Source organism: Malus sylvestris, chromosome 1 (assembly GCF_916048215.2).
Source record: "Malus sylvestris chromosome 1, drMalSylv7.2, whole genome shotgun sequence".
In the NCBI taxonomy this organism is placed as follows: domain Eukaryota; kingdom Viridiplantae; phylum Streptophyta; class Magnoliopsida; order Rosales; family Rosaceae; genus Malus; species Malus sylvestris.
This window is the reverse complement of record NC_062260.1, coordinates 11934045-11957768: the sequence shown is the minus strand read 5'-3', so window position 1 is coordinate 11957768 and position 23724 is coordinate 11934045. Positions and strand designations below refer to the sequence as shown.

The following is a 23724-nucleotide window of genomic DNA, read 5'->3' as shown; positions in this document are numbered from 1 at the left end:
CGTGTCATCATAGTATAGCTCTAATTTTAAATTTTAAAAATAAATATCTAAATGTCTTTCACTCTCTTTCATATATTTTTTTTCTTTTCAATTTTTTTAATATTTACACAAACATAATGTCTGAGCATGCATACTCACTCTAGTATATTTACTAAAAAAAATTTAAACATAAACTTAATAAATTGATTTTTTTCCCTTAATGAACATGGTCAAAGGCTTTATCTTTTAAATGACTATTCACGCATCTATTTTTACTTTTCACACTCTCGTTAATCTTATCGATTGATCTTCTTCAATTCATTTAATCTGATAGAAGAAAATTAAAAAGAGTGTGCAAAAAGTAAAAATTTGTGTGTAAATAACACAACCCTAGCTTTTCTACAGGGCAATATTTTTCCTATTTTTAACTACTTTGATTTAAAATGAAAAAAATTCAAACTTGATGTAACAGACAAATATACTATATCAATCGATATAAACTACTCATGCATAATAATTTGATTCGAATTTGATTCAAGTTCTTAATAACATTAAAACATAAGAAAAATAATATAGGAGTGCCCGAATCATATCCTGTGGGATATCAAGAAGAGAAAGAAATAGGAGAGACAGGAACGTTGAGTGGGTGGAAAGGAAATTAAAGTGCATTACAAGTGATGCCTGCAATTTCTGTATATATAAAAAAAAAAAAAATTTTAACGAAAAGCATCCGGTACTGTTCACTTTAACGAAAAAACACATTTTTACACTAAAAAGTCAATCCTGGTATTATTCACTTTACCCTTTATTTTGTCCTTATCATTAAAACTCAAAGCTTTCAAGCCCTTTTCATTAGTTTTCCTAAAAAATAAAAAAAAGTGTGTGTGGTTTGAAACCAGACCCTTTTCCACATTTTACTTATTATTACTATAAAAGCAATAGAAACCAGAGATTTTCCTTCCCATAACTCTCAGTTCGCCATCTCCTGAGTCTGCCCTTCCTTTCAGTCCAGAAGCTTGAGTCCGTCTCCGTCACCGTTCAGCAGAAATGGCCGACCAAAAATATGGTTATCCCTACCCTGCTCAAGGGGGTTATCCCCCTCAAGGAGGTATTTACTTAACTAATTTCACCTTTTTATGTACCAAAAAAAGTTTATTTCAGTTGGTTTTTTCAGGTTATCAATTTGCGCCTTCTCTTTGTTACCCTTTGTTGGTCTCAAAACTCAAGTCTCTCCCCTGGTTTTAACTATATATAAGTTTTCTTTGATGCTCTTAATTTTCAGTTGATCAACTGTGAGTGTGCTTTTGTATTTCTTAACATGGATTAGTATGTAATTAATTATAAATATTAGTTTCCTAATAACAATCTTCTATGTCACTGCATGTGATGGATTCTTGTTTGAGTATAGTTTAAGCTAGTGTTATTAGCGCTCCAAAATAGCTCACTAGTTTAGTTATTTTTTAATTTACTTGTAAATTTTTGTTTCAAGTTTTAATTTTAATTTTGGGCAATCTTGTAGGTTATTACCAAGGCCCTCCAGTAGTGGCACCTCCACAGTATGCTGCTCCTCCACCCAGGAGAGAACCAGGTTTCCTCGAGGGATGGTAATTAAACTTTCTCAACTATCTCTTATCTAACATGAAATTCTGTTTTTGTTTTTTTCTGGTTAGTTTCCTTTTCTTTCACAATTAAAATCTAATTTCTTTATATGTTATATCTAGTTGATGATGATCTATTTTTGTGTTTGTTGTTTGGATGTGGTGTCAACAGTCTTGCGGCTTTGTGTTGCTGCTGCCTAATTGACGAGTGTTGCTGCGATCCTTCTATCCTCTGTTTCTTTTAGAATTAATATGTATCCATTGGATAATTCCACTACCATATATTGTTGTATAAGTGTAATGCTTCTTGATTGCTAATTTTATTTAATTCGGTAGAATTTATGTACAAGACTACTAGTTGTTTCTGTTCTGCAATCTGTGTGGTATCCAAAATAGTTATATATCTTCTTCATTCACCAGTTCAGCCAATATTAGATGGACAGATGCTAATACAACATCAATACTGACATCGTAGCACAGAATGAGGAGAAATATTTTATTGTGAAGGGAATACGGATGATATATCATGTGTTTTTATATAAGTGGTGGGAAATTTTATTTTTTAAGTTATTAACTTTTTAACACACATATCTCACCATTTGTATAATGACACGTGGTGTACTATCTCGTGTGCCGGTCATACTGTAAAATCTCTCCAGAATGAGGTGTTAGGGTTTAGGGCTAAAGTTTTTATACACTTATAGTCGTTGGGTAATGATAATGCTTAATTTTAGCTAGCTCACAATGTGCCACCAATGTCAATGACTATTGTTGTTTATGGAAGGTTATTCTCTCTTTTTTTTTAGTTTCTTAGACACTCATTTTTAGTTCTGTATTGTGGATGAATCAAACGAAATCAACAATCTTGATTAAACAAGTGTACATAAAAAGCTGAAAAAAAATGTTTATTAATTCTCTTATTTTTCTTGTTGGAGTGAAATAATGTTCACTTGATGATGATGCCCAAGTGATTGACGTTTCACTCGCATGTATGAACAAAGTAAATGACGGAGGTAGAACATAAAAATTCAAAACCAATATGTTTACTTCTTGGACTAGCTAGCATTTGCAATGATGTAAGTGAGGACACGTAAGTCCCCACATTTTGAATTTTGGATCACAAGCTGACAAGGCGATGGACCTTCAACAGTTGTCCTCCAAGACCTTCAAAACCGCGTGGGGCTGGATTGATGAATTTTAAAGACGACGATGGATTTCTCTACGTTTTATTACGATAAACGATAAGGAAAAGAAGATAGCCAATGATGGCCCCCTCAAACGGTGGAGTCGTTGCATGATTGCAGCGAAAATTCTAAATGCTTAGGTGTATGACAGGCCTTAAAACAATAATTCAGCGGTAACAAATGCTTAAATGTATGATATACGCCTAGAATAATGATTGTGCGGTTAAAAATTATAATGAATAGAGCAATAATATTGGCTTTTCTTCCTGAACGATCACATGATTTAAAACTCTCACCTTTTCTACAAAATTACTTCATAAGCTAGAAAACATCAGCATGGAATGATAATTCAAGACATGATACTTTTCTTTGCATCACAATTTAAAGATTCATGATTGGATGGACACTCATGTCAATGTGGCTAATTGAAGTCCCATGACAGCAAAACCAACCTAGTCTAGAGAAACATTTGAACATAAAAAATAGGAAAGTGATGTTTTTTTAGGAAGTCCTGGGGATTGATGCCAAGCGACTAAGGAATTAGAAGTGCACTATGGGTGCGTTTGTTGCACCGGACTATCTCGGATTGGACTAACTTCAGGGACTAAGCTGGACTGATTTAATGAGGCGTTTGATGCAGTGTCGGACTAAGAAGCAGGATAACTATTAAATTTAGATACTATATTTTGATCATACTTATTTCATAAAACCCAGATCACACTTATTTCAGATAACCCTCAATTAACATTTCAAAATTAATCAAGAAAATATGTAATAAACCATGTATAAACTTTATCAAATATAATCAAGTTTAAATACCAACTCAGACGATTCCAAAGATCTACCAAAAAGTAAAATAAGAAATATAGACACCAAAAAATCAAACATCCAAAGATCAATGGCAGAACACCAGTAATCAAATAGCAGAACACCAGCAATCAAACAGACAAAGCATTTGTTCAAAAAAAAAAAAAAGAAGAAAAAAAGGAATCCCCAAAGATGAATCATAAAGAATCCCCAAAGACTACAAGACGAATCTCCCCTCTCTTGCTGCAAGACGAATCTCTCCTCTCTCGCTTCAAGACGAATCTGCAATTTGCGTGACGACGAAGACGAGTAGGGTGGTGGGGATGTCGGTGCAAAGAGGAGAGAAGCAGACTAGAGGTGAATTGAACAGCTGTCGGAGAAGAGGAGTGGGGTGGGTGGGGCTGTCGGTGCAAAGAGAAGACAGAAACAAACGAAGCATATGAAGAAGACGAAACGAAGCAGACGAAGTGAAGCGAGCGAAGCGAGAAGGGGCTTAGCAGTCCTTTCGTATTTGGGGGGTCTCGCTAAGACCTTCTAACGAAGGTGTTAGTCGGGACGAGTCCCACTTAATACCATTAAAGGTAATCCCTCCCTGTAACAAACACAAGACTAGACTGACTTTTAGTCCAGTCTAGTCTAGTGAGACTTAACGAAGAGAAACAAACACACCTTATATGAACACTACAAAGGCGCGTAGAAGTGGTTTATAAATGAGTAGCTCCTTCTAAGTAGGTATTTACAAATCACTCTCATATACCTTTATATATGATGTAATTCTAATCCCTTCTATCTAACATTTTGTGATTTATTACTTACTAACCTAACTTCAATTCCTTGGGACTTGGAAATTTCTCCTATGAACATATCTCAAAATAAAATTCTGAAGTATTTAGGGTCAAGGTTCTAAAACACATTAGGTGCTAGTCGGGCGGCGGGCTGATGCCTAGTGCCTCAGCGGCTAGGCGAGATCTAGGCGGATTTAGATAAATTTCCTGTATATCTTGTAAATAACTACACATAAAAAATTATACTTGTATAAAATCCATGAATAAGATAATAAAAGAATGATAAAATATAAGAAAAGTATCTAACAAGTGTTCAAAATTTAAAAACACATTAAACATATATGCTATATAACTTAAGACATTTTAAATGATTATATCTTATTTTTGAAACATAAAAGTAAAAATCCCACCCAAAACGGGTTAGAAACCTATATAACAATTGAAAGTTAAGCCTGTTGAGGTCAGAAATCATAAAGAGACAATTATGAAGAGGTGCATGCATCCTTCCTTCCCCATTTCATAAAGCACCACGTGTGTGGTGTGACCCCTCCCCTCCACCCCCACCCATAGTCCCCATCACTCAAATCATCCTAGAGACTCCCAAACCATTTTGACAAAACCGGAAACTTTTCTTCTTTTTTATTCTTTCCTTTTCCTCATCATCTTCGTTTTCTTTCTGTTTCCTCTTCTTCAGTTCTTCTTCTTTTTTTTTCCGTTTTCCTTCTGTAAATTCTTTCCTTTTTTTTTTGGTTTCCTCTTCTTCTATTTTGAGTTGTAAGTTCCTCTTCTTCAATGGATTTCAGAGAGAGAGAGAGTTACAACAGCTAAGAAAGTCGTGGTGTACAGAGAGAGGGAGTCGAAGTGGTGAGAAAGCTTTTGCGATTCTGAGTATGTGTTTGGAATTTCTTCCCAGGAAACCATTTCACTCCGCCTAGACCGTTATCTAGACAGCCTCCTAGATAGGCCGCTTAAGAGTGCCTAGGCGGACCCCTAACAGCTCCCCGATTTTTCTTAACGATTTGGACCTAATTGGATCGACACACCTACGACCAGCGCCTAGGCGGCCGCCTAGACCACTTTTTAGAACACTGTTTAGGGTTAGTCTGCTTCAATCAATCCTATCTAACATTTAGGTCACCTATTCTTGTTTAGGATTGAGTCAATCACTATTTTGTACTTTTAAGGAGGGGTCATTCAAGAGAAATCTAGCAACTGTTATTGACCTTAATTAGTTGGAGAGAAATAATTCTCTCACCTTTAGTTGAAGAGAACAACAGTTTTTACGAATCGATGTTAGAAAATAAATATTCATTAGATATGAAATTATTTATTGACTAGAACAAAATTCCTATTTTGTTTAAGGGTTACCTAGGTTTCTCTTAAAAAAATAAAAAATAAAAAATTGTAAGTGACCTTTATAGTAATGTACCCAAAAATATATATGGATACATTCTATTACAAAAAAAAAAATAATAATAAAAAAAAACACATGGGTACATAATAGGAAAAAAAAAAAAAAAAAGGAAACATGTCAAACTAAAAAAGAATTGTTGCAGTCCTATTAGATTAGGAATGTGATTGTATAAATCCTAGTGTATCTAGGAATATCTCTTATATTCTTATTAGGAGTTGATTACTTATTAAAAGTTGTAATCCTAAAAGGGTAAGGAATTAACCTTTCCTACTAATATAAATAAAGGCACAATGGGGTGAAATAGAACACACCTCACAATTACGCATCTCTCTCTTCTCTCTACTATTGCCGCACCCTCTCTCTATGGCCTTCATAATTTTTCAGTAAATTATGTCTACAACACGTTATCAGCACGCTATTGACAAGAGAATTTATTTTTCAATCAGAGGAATATTATGTTTTAATCATTCTTTTTTATGATTAATTTATTATTTTATTGAATTGATATACATGCTATTGATTCAATTTAATTTTTATATGTTGAATGTGATACAACACATTGGAGATGCAATTTCAGCTTTTCGAGAAGGATCTTCTACAAATTCAAAGGCTTTTATTGTTTTCTGCAAATCAGGTACGCTTAAAATAAAGTAAGATATCTACAAATATATATATATATATATATATATATATATATATTTGTTTCATGCATTACGCAATTTTATTTGCTATGTGGAATTTTTGAGTCAATGTATATAAAATAAATTAGAAGCAAATTTTGGGTTTCCTAAACCCTAGGTTCAAATTTTTTTTGGGTAATCTTTGGCATCACCGTGGCAACACCACGACATCATCGTGGGATGGCGTCGACAAACTGGACCACCTGCACATCCCTTTTGGGCCTGCTGTTCCACATCGGATCCAACCAAGTCTCGGCTTGGCTTACATGTCACACAGGCCTGAAAGCCCTGGTCCACCCGACCCCAAACCCACATGCCAGAAGCATGCTAGGCTTGTTCCCAAGCATGGGCCTGAAGCCCTAATCCCTTGTCTCGACCCACACCAACAAGCTGTCATGCTTGCTGGGCTTGTATTAGCCTCGGCCCGCAGTTTTTCAGCCAACCCTTGTGGCTGGGCTTATCCCTTGGACCCATGGCCTGCAGCCTACTTTCGAGCACCTCTTTTGCTCACGGCACCCAACCCCATCTTTTGGGCTATGCTATTTTCGACTCGATAATATTATTATAATATTATTTTGCTTCTACAATCAACCTCGTTTAGTCCCAATTTATTGAATTAATTAAAAGTGACTTGCCGTCCATTAATCCAATAATGAATCCAAAATTATTGACCTGAAGATCACTTTTGGACATTAACGATTCAATAATTTATTTTTATACTTTGAACCGTTGACATACTTTCGTAGTAACGAATCTCTCACACTTGAGTTCTCGAAGAAACTCAAATTCACTACACTTAGTTGTATATTGCATTCTGTAGCAGGAACCTCTCTTTTATGAACTAAATGTTCATAAACTAAAATGAACCTGTAGTTTCAAATTTAGTGCCTTTGAAACATGAAGTTTTCATAAAACAATACACCTATGAAAACTCGACATTTTTCATGAAAACCATGTCTTAGAACTCGAATGTTCTAACTTTGATGCTTATGGATGATTCATTCCCATAGCACTAATCACAATCTTGTTCCCTCCAATTCAGTGGATTGTCGAACTGTCAAAAGTTCGATTTTCCTAAATTGGACGCTTCTAATAGAAACCACTTTATGTGGGGTACAAGACGTGAATCTCCACTTGATTATCAAGAAGTTGAGAAACCATTGTAGCCAACAATGGCATGGAAGAGTTGAATAAGCCTCTGCCATGATTTTCATTCAAAGACTTATGGCTGAAGCATTACAAATGAAAATACCTCCCCCGAACGAGGATTCCATGGCTATTTGGCTCGCTCCTATAGACCGTCTAATCATGAAAAACATTGCTTGAAGCACACTATGATTACGTCCATGAATGAGTACAATTCTAAAGTTTATAAATCCGATCGAATTTTGACTAAAGAATACTTTTCTTGGCCTTCCATATTTCTAACTCGCTCCTGAAGCAGTAGTATAGAAAGTGGAAGTTTACCAAATTATCGAATCTAATTACTACCACAAACGTGAAAGAAAGGTATGGCTTTATACCCAATTCGGCTGGAGCCTATCGAATCAAATTCGGGGCCTGTCTTTCTCACAATCCAATTTTGAGTTTGTTTTTACAACATATGGTAGAATCAAGGCTTGCCAAGGTGTGGTATCATGCCTGAAGTATAATCTTTGGCACCTAAGACCTAAAACTTAAAGAATAAGGGATAGTATTCCCAAACCTTAACCCTGCGGAATCTACTTTCGTCTCGATGAAATAGATCATTGGTTATGCACCTGCTCGTGCCCCTACCAATGTTGTTGAGGAGTATCATTCTCGTAGTCAATATGTGAGATTAATTTAACTTCACCGAACATCGTTGGAAGAGAAAACTTTTGACATGGATGGGTTTGTTGGCCGAATCCCCTTAGTAAACCATTTACTTAGTGAACATTTTTCCGTGTTCTTGGGTTCAAGTTTGGTGTATGTTTTACTTATGGATAATCTTATTGATATTTTCCTCAAATATGAGTTAATTGAATCATGTTTCTTAATACATGCGACCAATTCAATTAAACACGTGATTAGGTAAGAATGTGAGAAAGTTAGTTGTCTGAATGAATGTAATACTATGCACACCAACTTTACACCTAAATCACATATCTAACGACTTTAGGTCTATCCAACCTGATTAAGAGCATTGGCATGCTCCTCATTGTATGAATGGTACCGAATTACCATTTGAGGGACCTTAAATTCTCTCTGTCGTTGAGTTTTCAAGGATATTGGAGAGAACAATGATCATAAATGAAACCACTGATGAAAATATAGTGGAATATCGCACCACCTCTAAAAATGAGCCTAAAGCTTTGATTTGGGGCCAATGGGTTGTCTCCCAACTGGGAACACACTAGAAGTGGCCGGCCTGGAGCTTGGTGATTAAGCATTTTACTTGACTTGGCATGACCTTTTTGGGACACTTATGTCGAACAATGATGCTACAACACATCTCCTTACTCGAAGTAAGGATCTTGTGCCTATAAGCACACTTTGCCAAGCTTGCTCATTAGGAAAATTGATTTTCTAAATCATCCTTTGCAAAGATACGAAACGACTCTCTTTTCACAGTGGATTCAAGGGAATATATGTGGACTAATCCAACCAAAATGCGGACCATATAAATACTTATGGTTTTGGTTGATGAATCGACAAACTGGTCATATGTTTGTCCACACACATTGCTGCTAAACCTCATGGCCGATTAAGGGCTCACCACCCTACTTATCCCTTAAGGTTCGAGAGACTGGATAATGCCAGAGAGTTTATATCGATGGTTTTTGATAAAGTATTGCATATATTTTGGGTTTATAATTGAACATCGAATTCCTATGTTCACCCCAAATAGGCTCGCCCAGTGATCATAAAGCGCAATTTAAATGATCACCTGAATTTTGGTGAACGTACCAAGTTTTCAGTTTCTGCCTAAGGTTATGCAATCTTGTACACAGCTATGTTGGTCCGCCTTGAGGCCCATTGCCATCCAACCTATATGACGTTACAGTTGGTTACTGGGTACAAACCTGACGATTTTTGTACTTATGCATTTGGGTGTGTATTCCATGTGCCAAGTTGTGTCGCCGCAACGTACCAATATGGGTCCTCAAAAAAGGATGTGAATCTTTGTCGATTATGATTCTCCTTCAGACTAGCTCTCTTAGAACCCTTGCAAGCGATCTCTTTACCGCTCATTTGTGGGTTGGTCACTTTAATGAGACTGTCTTCCCGTCGTTAGAGGGAGATAAGAACATCAACATTCCTGTAGAAAGGCGCGAATTTGCGTGGACGTTGCCCATTATGTCTCATCTTGATCCCTATACCGCACAAGTGTGATAAGCAAATGCGATAAATTCTAGCTTTCAGAATGTTGCTCCAGACGCATTCCTTTAATCTAGGTAAAGTAATTAGATCATATACCAGCTGCAAACATGCCTGCAAGGATAGACGTACTTAACGGACGTCGAGTCAACATCTCTAGAGGGTGTGTCACCCCTTTTGGACGGTTTGGACGTCCCTGTTGGACGGTCCGGTACACCGGCAGATAGCCAATTAATCTATCTTGGCCTGGAGCACGACAGATTACTCAGTTCATAGGATTCACTTCCCTATAAGAGGAAAACACGACACAATAATGAATCCATACTTGATCGTTATCTCAAATCATTTCCATCTCATGAGATTAATTTGGATTACTCCCAAGACTTCAAGTTCTTGGTCTGGTACACTAGTTTGGATTAGCTAAATGGAATTGAAATGAGATTACCATCAATAATGTTTTCACTTATATGGTAGCTACCGACATAAATGAAAAGTGATGATATCAAACTGTGTTTCATTGATTAAGTGACAACGTAGAATTAATTGGACAACTAAAGTTATAATCTAGGTCAAATTCCTTACCAAAGTGTGTTTTGGACCTGTCATTCCTACACTACCCAAGGTACCCCGTTGTGTTACAAGTGGGAAAGAAAGTGTTATGAGATAAATGAAATAATGCGATATGATGCACGTCTTATGGCGCAAGGTTTCTCTCAAAACGTCACGTGTTTGATGCCAACATTATGAAATGTGGTTAGTGTTTTCTCTATGGGGATATAGATACAGAGATTTACATGCAAGTTCCCGAAGAATTACATAGACTGGTTCAAATAGTTCCAAACCACGGAACACCCTCTTAACTTGTTTTGAGGCGTTCACTTATGGATTGAAAAATTCGAAGGATATGATATACCCATCTAAGTGATTATTTGATTAGTCAGGAATATGAATTATGCCCTTGCATGTTAAACTATGAAGTCTTATTTTGAATTGCTAGAGTTTTAGTTTATGTCGTTAACACGAATCTCACTAAGACTCCATAAGAGCTTGAGAAAACTACCTCACACTTGAAGATGGAATTTGAGATGAAAGATCCTGGGAAAACTCGTTTATGCCTTAACCCGAAGTTGAAGCATTGTTCTGATGGTATTTTGATCTACTAGTCGAACTACACCCTGACGGTGTCACCTTTTAAGTATACCTTTGATCGTCCATACGTTATATGCAAATGAGACCCTTGAAAAGGTTATGGATCCGAAATTCCATATATAAAGTTCAACTTTGCGCTTCATTGTACTTAGCTCATTGTATTAAGATAGAACATCTCCTTCGTTGTTGATCTTGGTAAAGATGCAGCACCGCGCCTACACGCAACCACTGAATTGGTATTAAATACGTACCCTGAAGGTACTACGAATTTGGGCAAATCAAATCCCAACACCTCTCGAGCATATCCGACACCCTGATTATGCTTGCCTTGTTTGTTATGCTGACGCATGTTACTTATCAAACCCGCACAAGTCAAAATCCCTAAATGGTTATGTCTTTACCGTTAGAGATATCGCAATATCTTGGAAGTCCACGATATGATCTTAGTTGCGAAACCTTCGTTTCAAGACTCACCTCACTTCACTACGCCACAAGTGAGACATGTTTAGGAGTTCTTGTTGAGCATAATTGAAGTACTTGCTGTTTTCATCCATCGTTGAGTCCCAACGACGATCCATGAAGACTATGCCACATGTATCCATTCGACCAAGCCATGATACATCAACGAAGTCAACGCCAAGACATATTGCGTCTAAATCTACATCAACAAAGCATCAGGAGATTGAAGTCATGCAAGCCGATCTCAGACAACCTTGCCGACCTCTGCACAACGTCACTGCAGAAGTCAACCTTCCAGAAGCTTGTCCGAGGAATTGGTATGCCAAACTATTCATATACAATGCTTGTAGTTCTCATTTGAAGTTATGTCAAACTCAGGGGGAGTATCTAGAAGTATACTCACTTGATCTTAATGTACATTTTTCCCTACGATTAGGAGTATTTTTCCCACTGGATTGTTGCTACCTAACTAGGTTTTAACAAGGCACCCATCTTGGGCTAATCATACTCTTGTGAGCTCTTCTACTTGCGTCCAAAAGAAGTATAGTTTTGACTTAATGCAACTTCTCACTTTTCTCCTTAGTCTTTGGGTTTTACCATAGCGAGGTTTTTTTTAAGTTTTACTTTTTTTTATGCATTCCTTCGTTGATCTGAGACTTGCATTCACTCATTGTGCCGACGACTTCATCAACTGTACTTATTTCATCGCTGAAGACCTGATGCGCCATTTACTTGAGTATTTACACATTTAAGGGGGAGTGTTGCAATCTTATTAGATTAGGAATGTGATTATGTAAATCCTAGTGTATCTAGGAATATCTCTTATATTCCTATTATGAGTTTATTACCTATTAAGAGTTGTAATCCTAAAAGGGTAAGGAATTAATCTTCTCTACTACTATAAATAAAGGCACAATGGGGTGGAATAGAACACACCTCACGATTATGCATCTCTCTCCTATTGCCACACCCTCTCTCTATGACCTCCATAATTGTTTAGTAAATTATGCCTACAACAAGAATTTAATTGTATTAAAAAAGGATGATATTAGTTACTTGAAAAGAGGAGTTAAACACTTAATTAATTTCTTAAATACTTATTTATAATTAAATAATATAAAATATTGAATTGCCAACTAAAATACTTATGTGGAAAGAACTAAGAAATCAAGGAACTTCGATCCGAAGTTGAAAAAACACAAGGTTTCAATCAAAGTATACCTTAGCCTAATTTTCTTTTTATATTTTTGGAAAGGCAATGCTTTAATGAGTACAACAATATAATTAACCTTCAATTTCAAAGTAAAACATCACAACAAAGAACAAGAATTAAATGCAGAACATGATCAATATCAATGTGACTGCTGGACTTATCAAATTATAGTCTCTAAAAAACTGGCATACCAAGTCTTGTTATTTGCTTAAAAATAATTAATTATGAATATAAAGTGTGTTGTGTGCATTGTCTTATTATTATCTTTCAGCGTCAATCGATCAGTAATGCCAGCCGCGAAACATTGGGAAGACGGGGAACCTCATAAGCCCGTCCTTACAGTGTAAACCATTGTGTTCGCCGCAAGCGAAGTAGTAAGGCCACCACCTCTGGAGCACAAACTCAAAGCCGTCTCCGCCACCTCGTGTCTGATTTCCCACCATTCTTGCTCGGCTTAAGTCACAATTCAAGAAGCTCTGAAAGTCTTGGAACAAGTACACACTGCGAGGACGTATGGTGTCACTTGGTGGTTCATACTTGAAAACTGCAAACACCCAAAACACCATTTATCATGTAAATACTTGTTCACTTTTATTCATAAGGGAAAAAGCGTTGCTCATATCAAAACCAATCGAGGAGACCTGATGAAAGTTTTCATTGCTGTAAATCGTCCGTTTGACACATTATGTTATTAAATTGTCGATATATAATTTACAATAGAAATTACATCCAAGACTTAAAACAAACTCAAATCTTTTTTGTTTTTAATAGGCTAAAGACAAGGAAACGTTTTTTATACAACAATATATATATATATATATATTTACTGTAAGGGGTGATGGACGAATTTTATATATATATATATATATATATATATATATATATATATATATATATATATATATATATATATATTTACTGTAAGGGGTGATGGACGAATTAGTATTGAACTAGTAATTCACAAGATTCAAACATAGACCTCTTACTTACAAGTGAATATATAAGTATACTATTAGACCGTAATACTAAGTGACAAAAACTAGAGAAGCTAAAGAAGTGATACTTTTGCAAACAACAATTTTGAGTACTCACCTAGAGTATCCTTGATGTAAATTGGACCATTCTTCAAAGCCCAATCTGTGTAGTTAAATCCGAAATGCCAATTTTCCGATCCACCAACTACGATCTTGTTGGGTCCTTTGGTCTTATTGAGGTGGTATGAGCCATTGTAAAAACCCGAGCCAGTGTAATTACCATATTGCCAATCTTTATTGGCTGTGCAAACTGCCAGCATCGAGCAATTAGAACCATTGCTAATGTAATTTGTGCAAAACTCGAACCCATTGTTTTCTATCAAATGCAAAAACTCAAGCGATGGAGTGGTGAAATTTAGAGGATAGAGGGGAATGAAACTTGAGTTGTGGTGAATACATATTAGTAATATGGTTTCTTTTATAAGCCAATTAAGTAGTGAAACTGGCCAAATTGACACCTTTTCAATATTGGTGGGTAAGACAAGGTAAAAAAAATGTTGTAAAGTTATAATGCTGCTCCTAATTAAGTTTAAGTCTCCCTAATTTAGTCTTCCACTTAATGTCTCTTTCTCCCAGTCTCTAATAAACAATTACATGCGTAACGTGTTTGTTATGTCAAAATTAGTTTTTTATTTTCTTAATAGCCAGAGTTAATATTTGGTTTCTTTGGAGGTTCAAATTTTAACAAGTCTTTAGACTCAAGTGTAGCAGAAGGTAAGAATCACATTAGGATGTTGTGATGACTTACTTTACCACGAGAGTTAGAAGTATTTATTCATTTTTTTTTCTATTTGATTCCAATGATATTCGAATTAATTTAGAGTAAATAGTGGAAAAGGGATTCAAACTTAAGTAGAAAGAGAAAATGACACTACTCTAATCAACTCGGCTAAATATAAGTTTGTTAACACATTTTGTAAATAATAAAATTGTAACAACATCCAAAGTCTACTGAGGACTCTTACATAATCTGTTTCCTACTGAGGACCTATTTTTTTTTTTTTTTTTGGTAGCAAGGTTCACAACTTCATTAAACCCACAAAACAAATTTCCATGAAAGAGGTCCACAAACAACAAACACAAAAAAGATATGGACCCCAATATATAACCCAACACAAAGTTGTGAGCCCAAAGAAACCGAAGAAACTAAACAACTTGCATCTGCACCACAAACAGAAGGAAGGCTTGTAGGAAAAAAACCCACAAGCAACAGTGCCAACGAAATGTTTTGAGTTTGAAAGTTGGTTGAAAATGGAAAAATAAAAATTTGGGCATTGCAATTTTAACAGACTACTTGAGGGGAAAACTGAATGTCATACGTTTGTTAACATACTCATGACATCAACAAATTAGATAGAGCCTTACGTTTTTAGAATAATGAGTCATTTTTCTTATATTACGACCTAACATTATTTTATTGTATAAATGTCATTATTTGAATAATTGAGTCAAGATGACTATCAACAATCAAAGGGAGATCACGAACATCTTTTAAGAGCATTTCAAAAGCTAAGTTAGAAAACATTGAAGTATGTTATACTATTGTGTGACACGATGATGACATCATTGAAATACACAACATTAGTTCCAAAATATTGTAATATGATTTTTATGCATTATATGGCTTCCATGTATTAACTCTGGAGAGTAATTTTTAGCCTGAATGTAACACACGATAATATTGGAGTGAATTAGTAAGACTATACTAAATGTTAGATGGTGTTATTTTTAATTATTTTTTTTGTCTTTCAAGATATAAATTAAATAGTCTTAATTAACTTTTTTTTTATATACAAAAAGTACTTATATTAAAGGGAGAGCAAGATTTCGAAACTATTACATTAATTTAGGGGGTAGGGGAGAGTTTCGAAACTCAGGACTCAGGTAAAATTATTAGTTAACTTACTTATACTACCACTCTTCCTATATTTCTTGTGTGACCAAGAAGGAAATTATCTACATCTCTATGCATCTCTTATTAGTACTAAAGGTGGCTCTTAGGGGTCCACGTTATCATTGAACATCAGTAATATCCTTACTTAACGCTGGTGATCTAACATAGGCCTAATTTTCAAAACATTAGGTAGTCTTTTCAAATGTTTAAAAAAATTGTAACTAATTTGAAATCAGGCGAGTAAGGTGGTTATCCGTATTTAACCCAAAAATTTAAAATTTAAAAGAACTAATGCATATGAACAAATTAACAGCAGTTGTTATGCAGACGAAAGAGGCAAGTACGAACTTGTGCAAATGGATCAAAGTGGCTTTGGATATCTCTGTTGGTTCTCCCTGTTAGCTTTCTATTGGAGTATCTTTTTTTGCTCCAAAATATTAAACACAATTTACATTAAAAACTTCATATTATTGCAGTCATATTTAGAATAAGAATGTGATTGTGTAAATCTTAGTGTATCTAGGGATATCTGGAATATTCCCTAAAGTAGATATTATCCTATTAGATTTGTAATCATATTAGGGTAATGATTTATCCTATCCTACTACTATAAATAAAGGTGCAATGGGATGATATAACACACATCTCACAATTAAATCTCTCTCTTCTCTCTCTTATTGTTGTCGGCCCTCCCCCTCTTTATTCCTCTAGAATAGTTCAGTAAATTAAGCCTATAACACGTTATCAGCACGCTCTTGCTAGAAGCTAAGAAACTGAAGAATCGTAGGTGGAGGCTTTCTTTTACAAAATTCAAAGGCTTTTATTTGTTTTCTATCAATCAGGTACGCTTAAAATAAAGTAAGATATTTGAAACATCCACGAAGTATGAAAACATTCTCTATGATGCATGAACCCCATATATTTATATTTTCCTTCTGATATATATATTGTATATGTTTTATATATATATATGTGTGTGTGTGTGTGTGTGTGTGTGTTTCATGCATTACACAATTATTATTTTGCTATGTGGAATTTGTGAGTCAAAGCATATAAATAAATATAAGCAATTTAGGGTTTTTCAAACCCTAGAAAAGTCAATAAAAATAATAATAATAATAATATGGGAATTTATGCGGCATGGTTGCGGCTCGCCGCCGCGCCGTTGCTGGCACCACCGCCAAGCATCACCATTGGCTTGCAGCCCAACTGCATCAAGCACAATACTAGGACGACGTCGTTTTGATGTCTTGACCACGGCAACAACCCTCTGGGCTTTGTTGCACCTACACGGACCCTAGGCCTCGGCCTGGTAAAGGTTATCATGGACCTGTAGTCTTTTTAGCCCAAACCAACAACCTTTTGAGTTGTTGGGCTTTGTCTTGTGCCTCAAGCCCAACTACAGCAAGTCTATGTCGTTTGCTAGGTTTCGCCAATCCTCGGCCCAACTCGCCAGCAGCTTTAGATGTTGCCGGGTTTGAACTGCCCTAGCCTAAACTTGAAAGCCAGCTTCGGCTGGGCTTTCAACTCCAACCCGCAAGCTAGCCTTCGGCTGGGCTTGCTCTTGTGCCTCGTTTTGGCCCAAACCAGCATCTTTTGCTGGTGGGCTTTATCCTAAACTCGGCTTAATCCATATCTGGGCTGCACTCGCAGCCCTTCCGAAGGCCCAATAGCCTTTAGTAGTGTTGCAGGGCTTAGACCCGCACCGCAACCAGCCTAATAAGGCTGGGCCACAATATTTTTTCGACCCAATGCTAATTTTTGGTATTCCCGCATTATAAATCATACCGCATTATTTTAATTGGGGTACTTTGGTTTACGCTAATTAATTCTAATCTAATTATCACTTGGTCTATCACCAACTGAAGCTAATATGACCCGTCTGTCATTATTTTGCTTCTAGGATTTCGTCCCGATCTATTAAATTAAATAAAAGTGACTCACGGTCCATTAATATGATAATTAATCCAAAATTATTGACCTGAAGATCACTTTTGAACATTAACAACTCAATGATTTATTTTTCTAGTTTGAACCGTTGACATCCTTTTGTAGTCCTGAAGCTCTCACACTTGAATTCCCAAAGTAACTCAAATTCACTACACTTAAATCAGCATGTTGCATTTTGTATTCTTGCAAGAACCTCTCCTTTATGAACTAATCATTCATAAAACTAAATTGAATTTGTAGTTTCATATTTAGTGCCTTTGAAACACGAAGTTTTCATTCAAAACTTACCACATGAAACCTGAAGCTTACATGCTTAAATTAAACCTACACATGTCTATATAACCTGAATGGTCTATGATGTATGTCTATAGATTACCATACGATGTATGTTTATAGATTCCCGTATGACTAACCACATTTTTGTTGTACCCTCTATTTTAGGGACATGTCGAACTTGAACAAGCTCAATCTCACCGCTTTGGAAAGAAACTACCTGAAGTGGGTTCAAGACGTGAAGCTCTATCTTACCGCGTAGGGTATTAGAGCCACCATCGAGGAACCTATTGACGATGACCTCGTCAACGAAGCTGAGAAAGCTATTGTAATGATCTTCATTAGAAGACACATTTATGATGCACTGCAGACCGAGTACCTTGTTGAGGAGGACCCATGCACCTTCTGGCTTGCTCTGTCTGATCGTTTCAATCACCAGAAAGACATTTACTTGCCTGAAGCAAGACACGACTAGTAGCGTTTACGCTTTTTAGACTTTAAGTATGTGAATGAATACAACTCTGAAGTTTGTAGAATCCAATCATTGTTTAAGTTCTGTAAAGTGGACTTAACTGACAAAGATCTCTTGGAGAAGACCTATTTGACCTTCAATGCTATAAATATTGTCTTGTAGCAACAATATAGGGCACATAAGTTCACCAAAATTTTGGATTTGATCTCTATTTTACTTCTTGCTAAAAAGCAATACCATCTTTTGATGAGAAATCATCAAGCTCAATCCACTGGCTCGAACCCTTTGCCTAAAGCACATGAGACTAATTCTAGCAGCACAAGCGAAGAAAGAACCATCGTGGTAGTGGTAATGGGCAATAGGCCCCACCACAGACCCAAGGTCAACAAGGCAGAGGCCCACCCAAGGAGGAAATTTAACCCAGAAGCGCCAACCCCTTGCCCCTAACACCCCGAACTTCAAGAACAAGGGAAAAACTACTGTTCAATTGGCTTTCACTGAATTGGACATGTGATACTGCTGTGGATCAAAGGATCATTGGTCACGCGTATATCGAGCTACCCCCGAGGCTATTGCCAAGTATCATTACCGTCGTGAGTCTAACTTTGCCCGTGTGGAAAATCCCAAAGATGTTACCACATCCATGCAGATATCAGATTTTCAGGAGGCATAAACTCCTATGGACGAATAAGTTTTATTCTTCTATGTTTTTAGGGTGTTTTTACCCCTAGTAGCTGAACCCACTAGGAGTGGCCGAACCCCCTCATAATTTTTAGGTTTATGGTTTAATTTTTGGAAATTTTTTCTAAGTCTTTGGAATAATTTGTTTGGTTTGGTTTGTTATGAATTATGGATAATTATTTTTTTATGTATATTATTTCTCGATTGATTAATTGAATGAATGGAATTATATTTATACATGTGACCCATTCAATTAATTTATTTCTAGGTATGACTTGTGCGGAAGTTAGTTGTGTGGCTAATAGTGCTACCACACACACCATCTTGCGTGAGTGACACTATTTTACTAACTTCGTACCCAAGAATGCACCTCTAACAACCCTCTCAGGCTCATCCAACCTGATAAAATGATACGAAAATGCTCGTATAATGTTGTCCAATGGTACTGTCTTAACCATTAAAGAAGCACTCTATTCTCCACGTTTCGGAAGAACGTTGCTGAATTTTAGAGATATTTGAGATAATCAATATCATGTTGAAACCATTGAAGAGAATGGTTATGTATTTCTTTGTATCACTTCTTACGAATATGGCCAGAAGCATATTTATGAAAAGCTGGAATGTGGGTTGTACATCACAACCATTCACGGCATAGAGACCCAGCATGTGGCCGACATTGTGCCTGGGTTCTAGAGCACTCTACTGCTTTGTCATGATCGTATGAGACGTCCCGAACTTGACATGATGCGCCATATCCTTAAATCATCACATGGGCATCATTTACCTCCATATGTTGAATCCCTCCCATGCAAAGCTTGTTCTTTGGGGAAGTTGAACACTAAAGTACATAGGTTCAATCTCTCCTTTAGTGAATACAAGTGAATGATTTAGTACAAATGATATTAGGAAATATTATGAGAGAATGATCTCTATTTATAGAAGAAAGTTTCTAGTTTCATTCTGACATTGACACGTGTTGTGTTGTGATTGGCTTTTGATGTTGACACGTGTTGCGCTATGATTGGCTTCTGATGTCGACACGTGTCGCGCTGTGATTGGCCTCCTAGTTGGAGGGAAACTCTTCTAGGTCCTTGACGGTATAACGTTAACCGGTGCTCAGTAGTTTCAGGATTGGTCAAGTATGGTACACACATCATATTGTAGATTTTCAGAGCATTGCTCAAAGCATGCCAGATGCTTTTACTAATCTAGCAAAGGTGACAAGATCACATATACCCACTGCAAACGCACCTGCAATGATCGACGTACATAAAGTACGCTATAATACCACCTTGGAAGGCCGAACGGTCCCTGAGGGTAGGGCGGCTGTACCTCCCAAACGACCTGGTACATTGGCTGCTAGCCAATTTTCTACTCCTACCCTGAAACGTGGCAGACCCCCTGGTTCAAAAGATTCACAACCCCGGAAGAGGAAAATGGCACAAACTATTAACCCTAGTCTCAATCCGACCATCGTTACACATCTGTTCCAACGTACGAGGTTATTCTAGATTACAGTGATGTCTTTCATAGTATAGGATGAAGTTTGGAATCAGAATGAGATGATCGTTGATGATACATTTACGTACACAGTAGATACTGACATCTTGCTTAGCGATGACATTAAACCCCGTTCCATTAATGAATGTCAATGTAGAACAGATATGTAACATCCCACATCGACCAATGAAGAGGGGGTGATGTGCGTTATATGTACATGCCCACTTCCATATACCACAATGCCTTTTGGGAACTCATTAGCTTCGGGTTCCATCGAAACTCCGAAGTTAAGCGAGCTCGGCTAAGAGCAATCCTAGGATAGGTGACCTACTGGGAAGTTCTCGTGTGAGTTCTTAGAAACAAAACCGTGAGGGCGTGGCCAGGGCCCAAAGCGGACAATATCGTGCTATGACGGAGTCGAGATTGAGATGTGACAGAATGGTATTAGAGTCACTCTGCCGTGTGGTGCGAGTGTGCCGAAGAGGTCGTCGGGCCCCTAAAGGGGGTGGATTGTGACATCCCACATTGACCAATGAAGAGGGGGTGATTACCCTATATGTACATGCCTACCTCCATATAGCACGTGGCTTTTTAGGAACTCACTGGCTTCGGGTTCCATCGGAAGTCTGAAGTTAAGCTAGTTCGGGCAAGAACAATCTTATGATGAGTGACCTATTGGGAAGTTCTCATGTAAGTTCCTAGAAACAAAACCGTGAGGGCGTGGTCAGGGCCCAAAGCAGACAATATCGTACTACGACGAAGTCGAGACTAAGATGTGACAGGATTGGTTAAACTGGAAACAAGCAATCCAGTCGAACTAGATTCGCTTGCAAAATGTAAGGTGTTTGGGCCTGTAGCTCTTATTCCACCATATATGAAGCCTATGGGCTACAAGTGGATTTTTGTAAGGAAGCGTAATGAGAAGAATGAAATAGTGAGGTTGATTACGAGGAGATGTATTTCCCCGTAATGGACGTCATAACGTTCCACTACCTTATCAGTTTAGTAGTTTCTGAAAAACTGAATATGCAACTTATGGACGTGGTAATCGCGCATCTCTATAGGGATCTAGATACAAAAATCTACATGAAAGTTCCAGAAGAACATCCATTGAATAGTTCAAATAGTTCTAGACCACGAAACACTCTCTCGATTAGATTGAGGAAATCACTCTACGTATTGAAATAATTTTGACGAATGTGGTATAACTATCTGAGTGAATATTTGACAACTTAGAGTTATGTGAACAACGAACTATACCCATGTTAGTTCATCAATAAGTCACATTCCAGATTTGCGATCGTTGCAGTTTATGTCGACAACAAGAACCTCATCGAAATTCCCGCAGAGCTTGATGAAATTGTCGTTAACTTGAAATTGGAACTTGAGATGAATGATCTTAGGAAAACTTGATATTATCTCGACTTGGAGATCGAGCATTGTTCGGATGGAATCCTAGTACATCAATCGAACTACACCCAAAGGGTGTTGTGACATTTTAATGAGGATAAAGCGAAGCTTTCGAGTACTCCTATGGTCGGTCGGACTCTATAAGCTAAAAGAGATCCCTTTCATCCAAATGAGGATGATGAAGAGATTTTGGAGCCTGAAGTTCCATACCTAAGTGAAATTGGTGCTTTATTGTACTTGGCTCTATTCACTAGATCCGAAATCTCCTTTGCTGTTAATCTTTTACCTAAATATAGCAATTCGCCTACATGCAGACACTGAAATGGTGTTAAGGACATTTTTCACTACCTCAAGGGTACAACGGATGTGGGCATGTTCTACACCCACGAATCCTCGAGATAAGCCGCCTCGTTGGTTACGCAGATGCTGGTTATTTGTCTGACCCACATAAGGCATGTTCTTAAACAGGCTATGTCTTTACCATTAGAGACACAACTATATCTTGAAGGTCTACCCAGCAAACACTAGTTGCAACTTCTTTAAACCATGTTGAGGTTCTCGCCTTGCATGAAGCATCGCATGAGTGTTTTTGGTTAACAGCAGTCATGGAACATCTTCTAAGCACTTGTGGTCTTACTACCATTATTGACCTTCCTACGACGATCTTTGAAGACAATGCAACATGTATCGAGTAGTTAAAGAAATGATACATCAAGGGAGGACAACACCAAACATATAACGCCAAAGTTTTTTTATTCTCACCAGCAACAATAGCATCAGAACATTAAAGTCAAGCAAATCTGTTCTCATGACAACTTGGCCGATCTCTTCACCAAGTCATTGCCCAAGTATACTTTTCAGAAGCTCATCTAAGGAATCGGTATGCGTAAATTATTTGAGTTAAATTGCTTGTAATTTTCTTATTTGGAAGTTATGTCTAACTTTGGGGGAGTATCCTCTTATTTGGAAGTTATGTCTAACTCTGAGGGAGTATCCAGAAGTATACTCACTTGATCTTAATGTACTCTATTTCCTACGATTAGGAGCATTTTTCCACTGGATTTTTTTCTACCTAACGAGATTTTGATGAGGCACCCATCATGGGATGATCATACTCCATTGAGTTCACTACCTTTATCCCATATGACGTTTGTTTTAGACATTATGCATACTTCTCACTTTTCTCTTTAGTCTATGAGTTTTTACCTACCCAAAGTTCTACCATAGTGAGGTTTTGTGAGTTTTACTACCAATGCATACTTTCTTTAAATTTGAGACTCGCATTCGGCTGTTGTGTCGACGACTTCATCAAATGTTCTACCAACTGCTGAAGACCTGATGCGATGTTTTGTTTGAGTATTTACACACTCAAGGGGGAGTGTTGCAGTCATATTTAGAATAGGAATGTGATTATGTAAATCCTAGTGTATCTAGGGATATCTTGGAATATTCCCTAAAGTAGATATTATCCTATTAGAGTTGTAATCCTATTAGGGTAAGGATTTAACCTATCCTACTACTATAAATAAAGGCACAATGGGGTGATATAACACATACTTCACAATTAAATCTCTCTCTTCTCTCTCTTATTGCCGTCGGCTTCCCATTCTCTATTCCTCTAGAATAGTTCAGTAAATTAAGCCTACAACACATACCACAATATATTCAACCTGAATTATATTTAGGGGTATGTAAATGTCAAAAACAACTGAGGAGAGTTCAAGGCTGAATTTAACCTTAATTAAATTTACATATTTTGACAAGGGAAATGTTAGGGATACCAAATTTCTAAATCAAATTTTGTAAATCACGTATGTTGATGATTGCATTATTACTTAAGTATTGATTAACGTGCTTATTTTATATTGGTGACTCATCATTTGGTTTGCACTTAAAAATTTAG

At 36.9% G+C, this 23724-nt stretch overlaps 1 long non-coding RNA gene and 1 pseudogene across 1 annotated transcript; one reads left to right on the top strand and one right to left on the bottom strand.

Moving 5' to 3' along the window:
* The first annotated feature begins 888 nt into the window (after positions 1-888).
* LOC126620487 (uncharacterized) lies at positions 889-1993 on the top strand. Its single transcript, XR_007622524.1, has 3 exons — positions 889-1087; positions 1499-1583; positions 1750-1993. It is a non-coding gene; the product is annotated as an uncharacterized LOC126620487 (long non-coding RNA).
* Positions 1994-12888: 10895 nt separating this feature from the next.
* On the bottom strand, positions 12889-13951 carry LOC126620454 (uncharacterized; annotated as a pseudogene).
* Positions 13952-23724: the final 9773 nt, after the last annotated feature.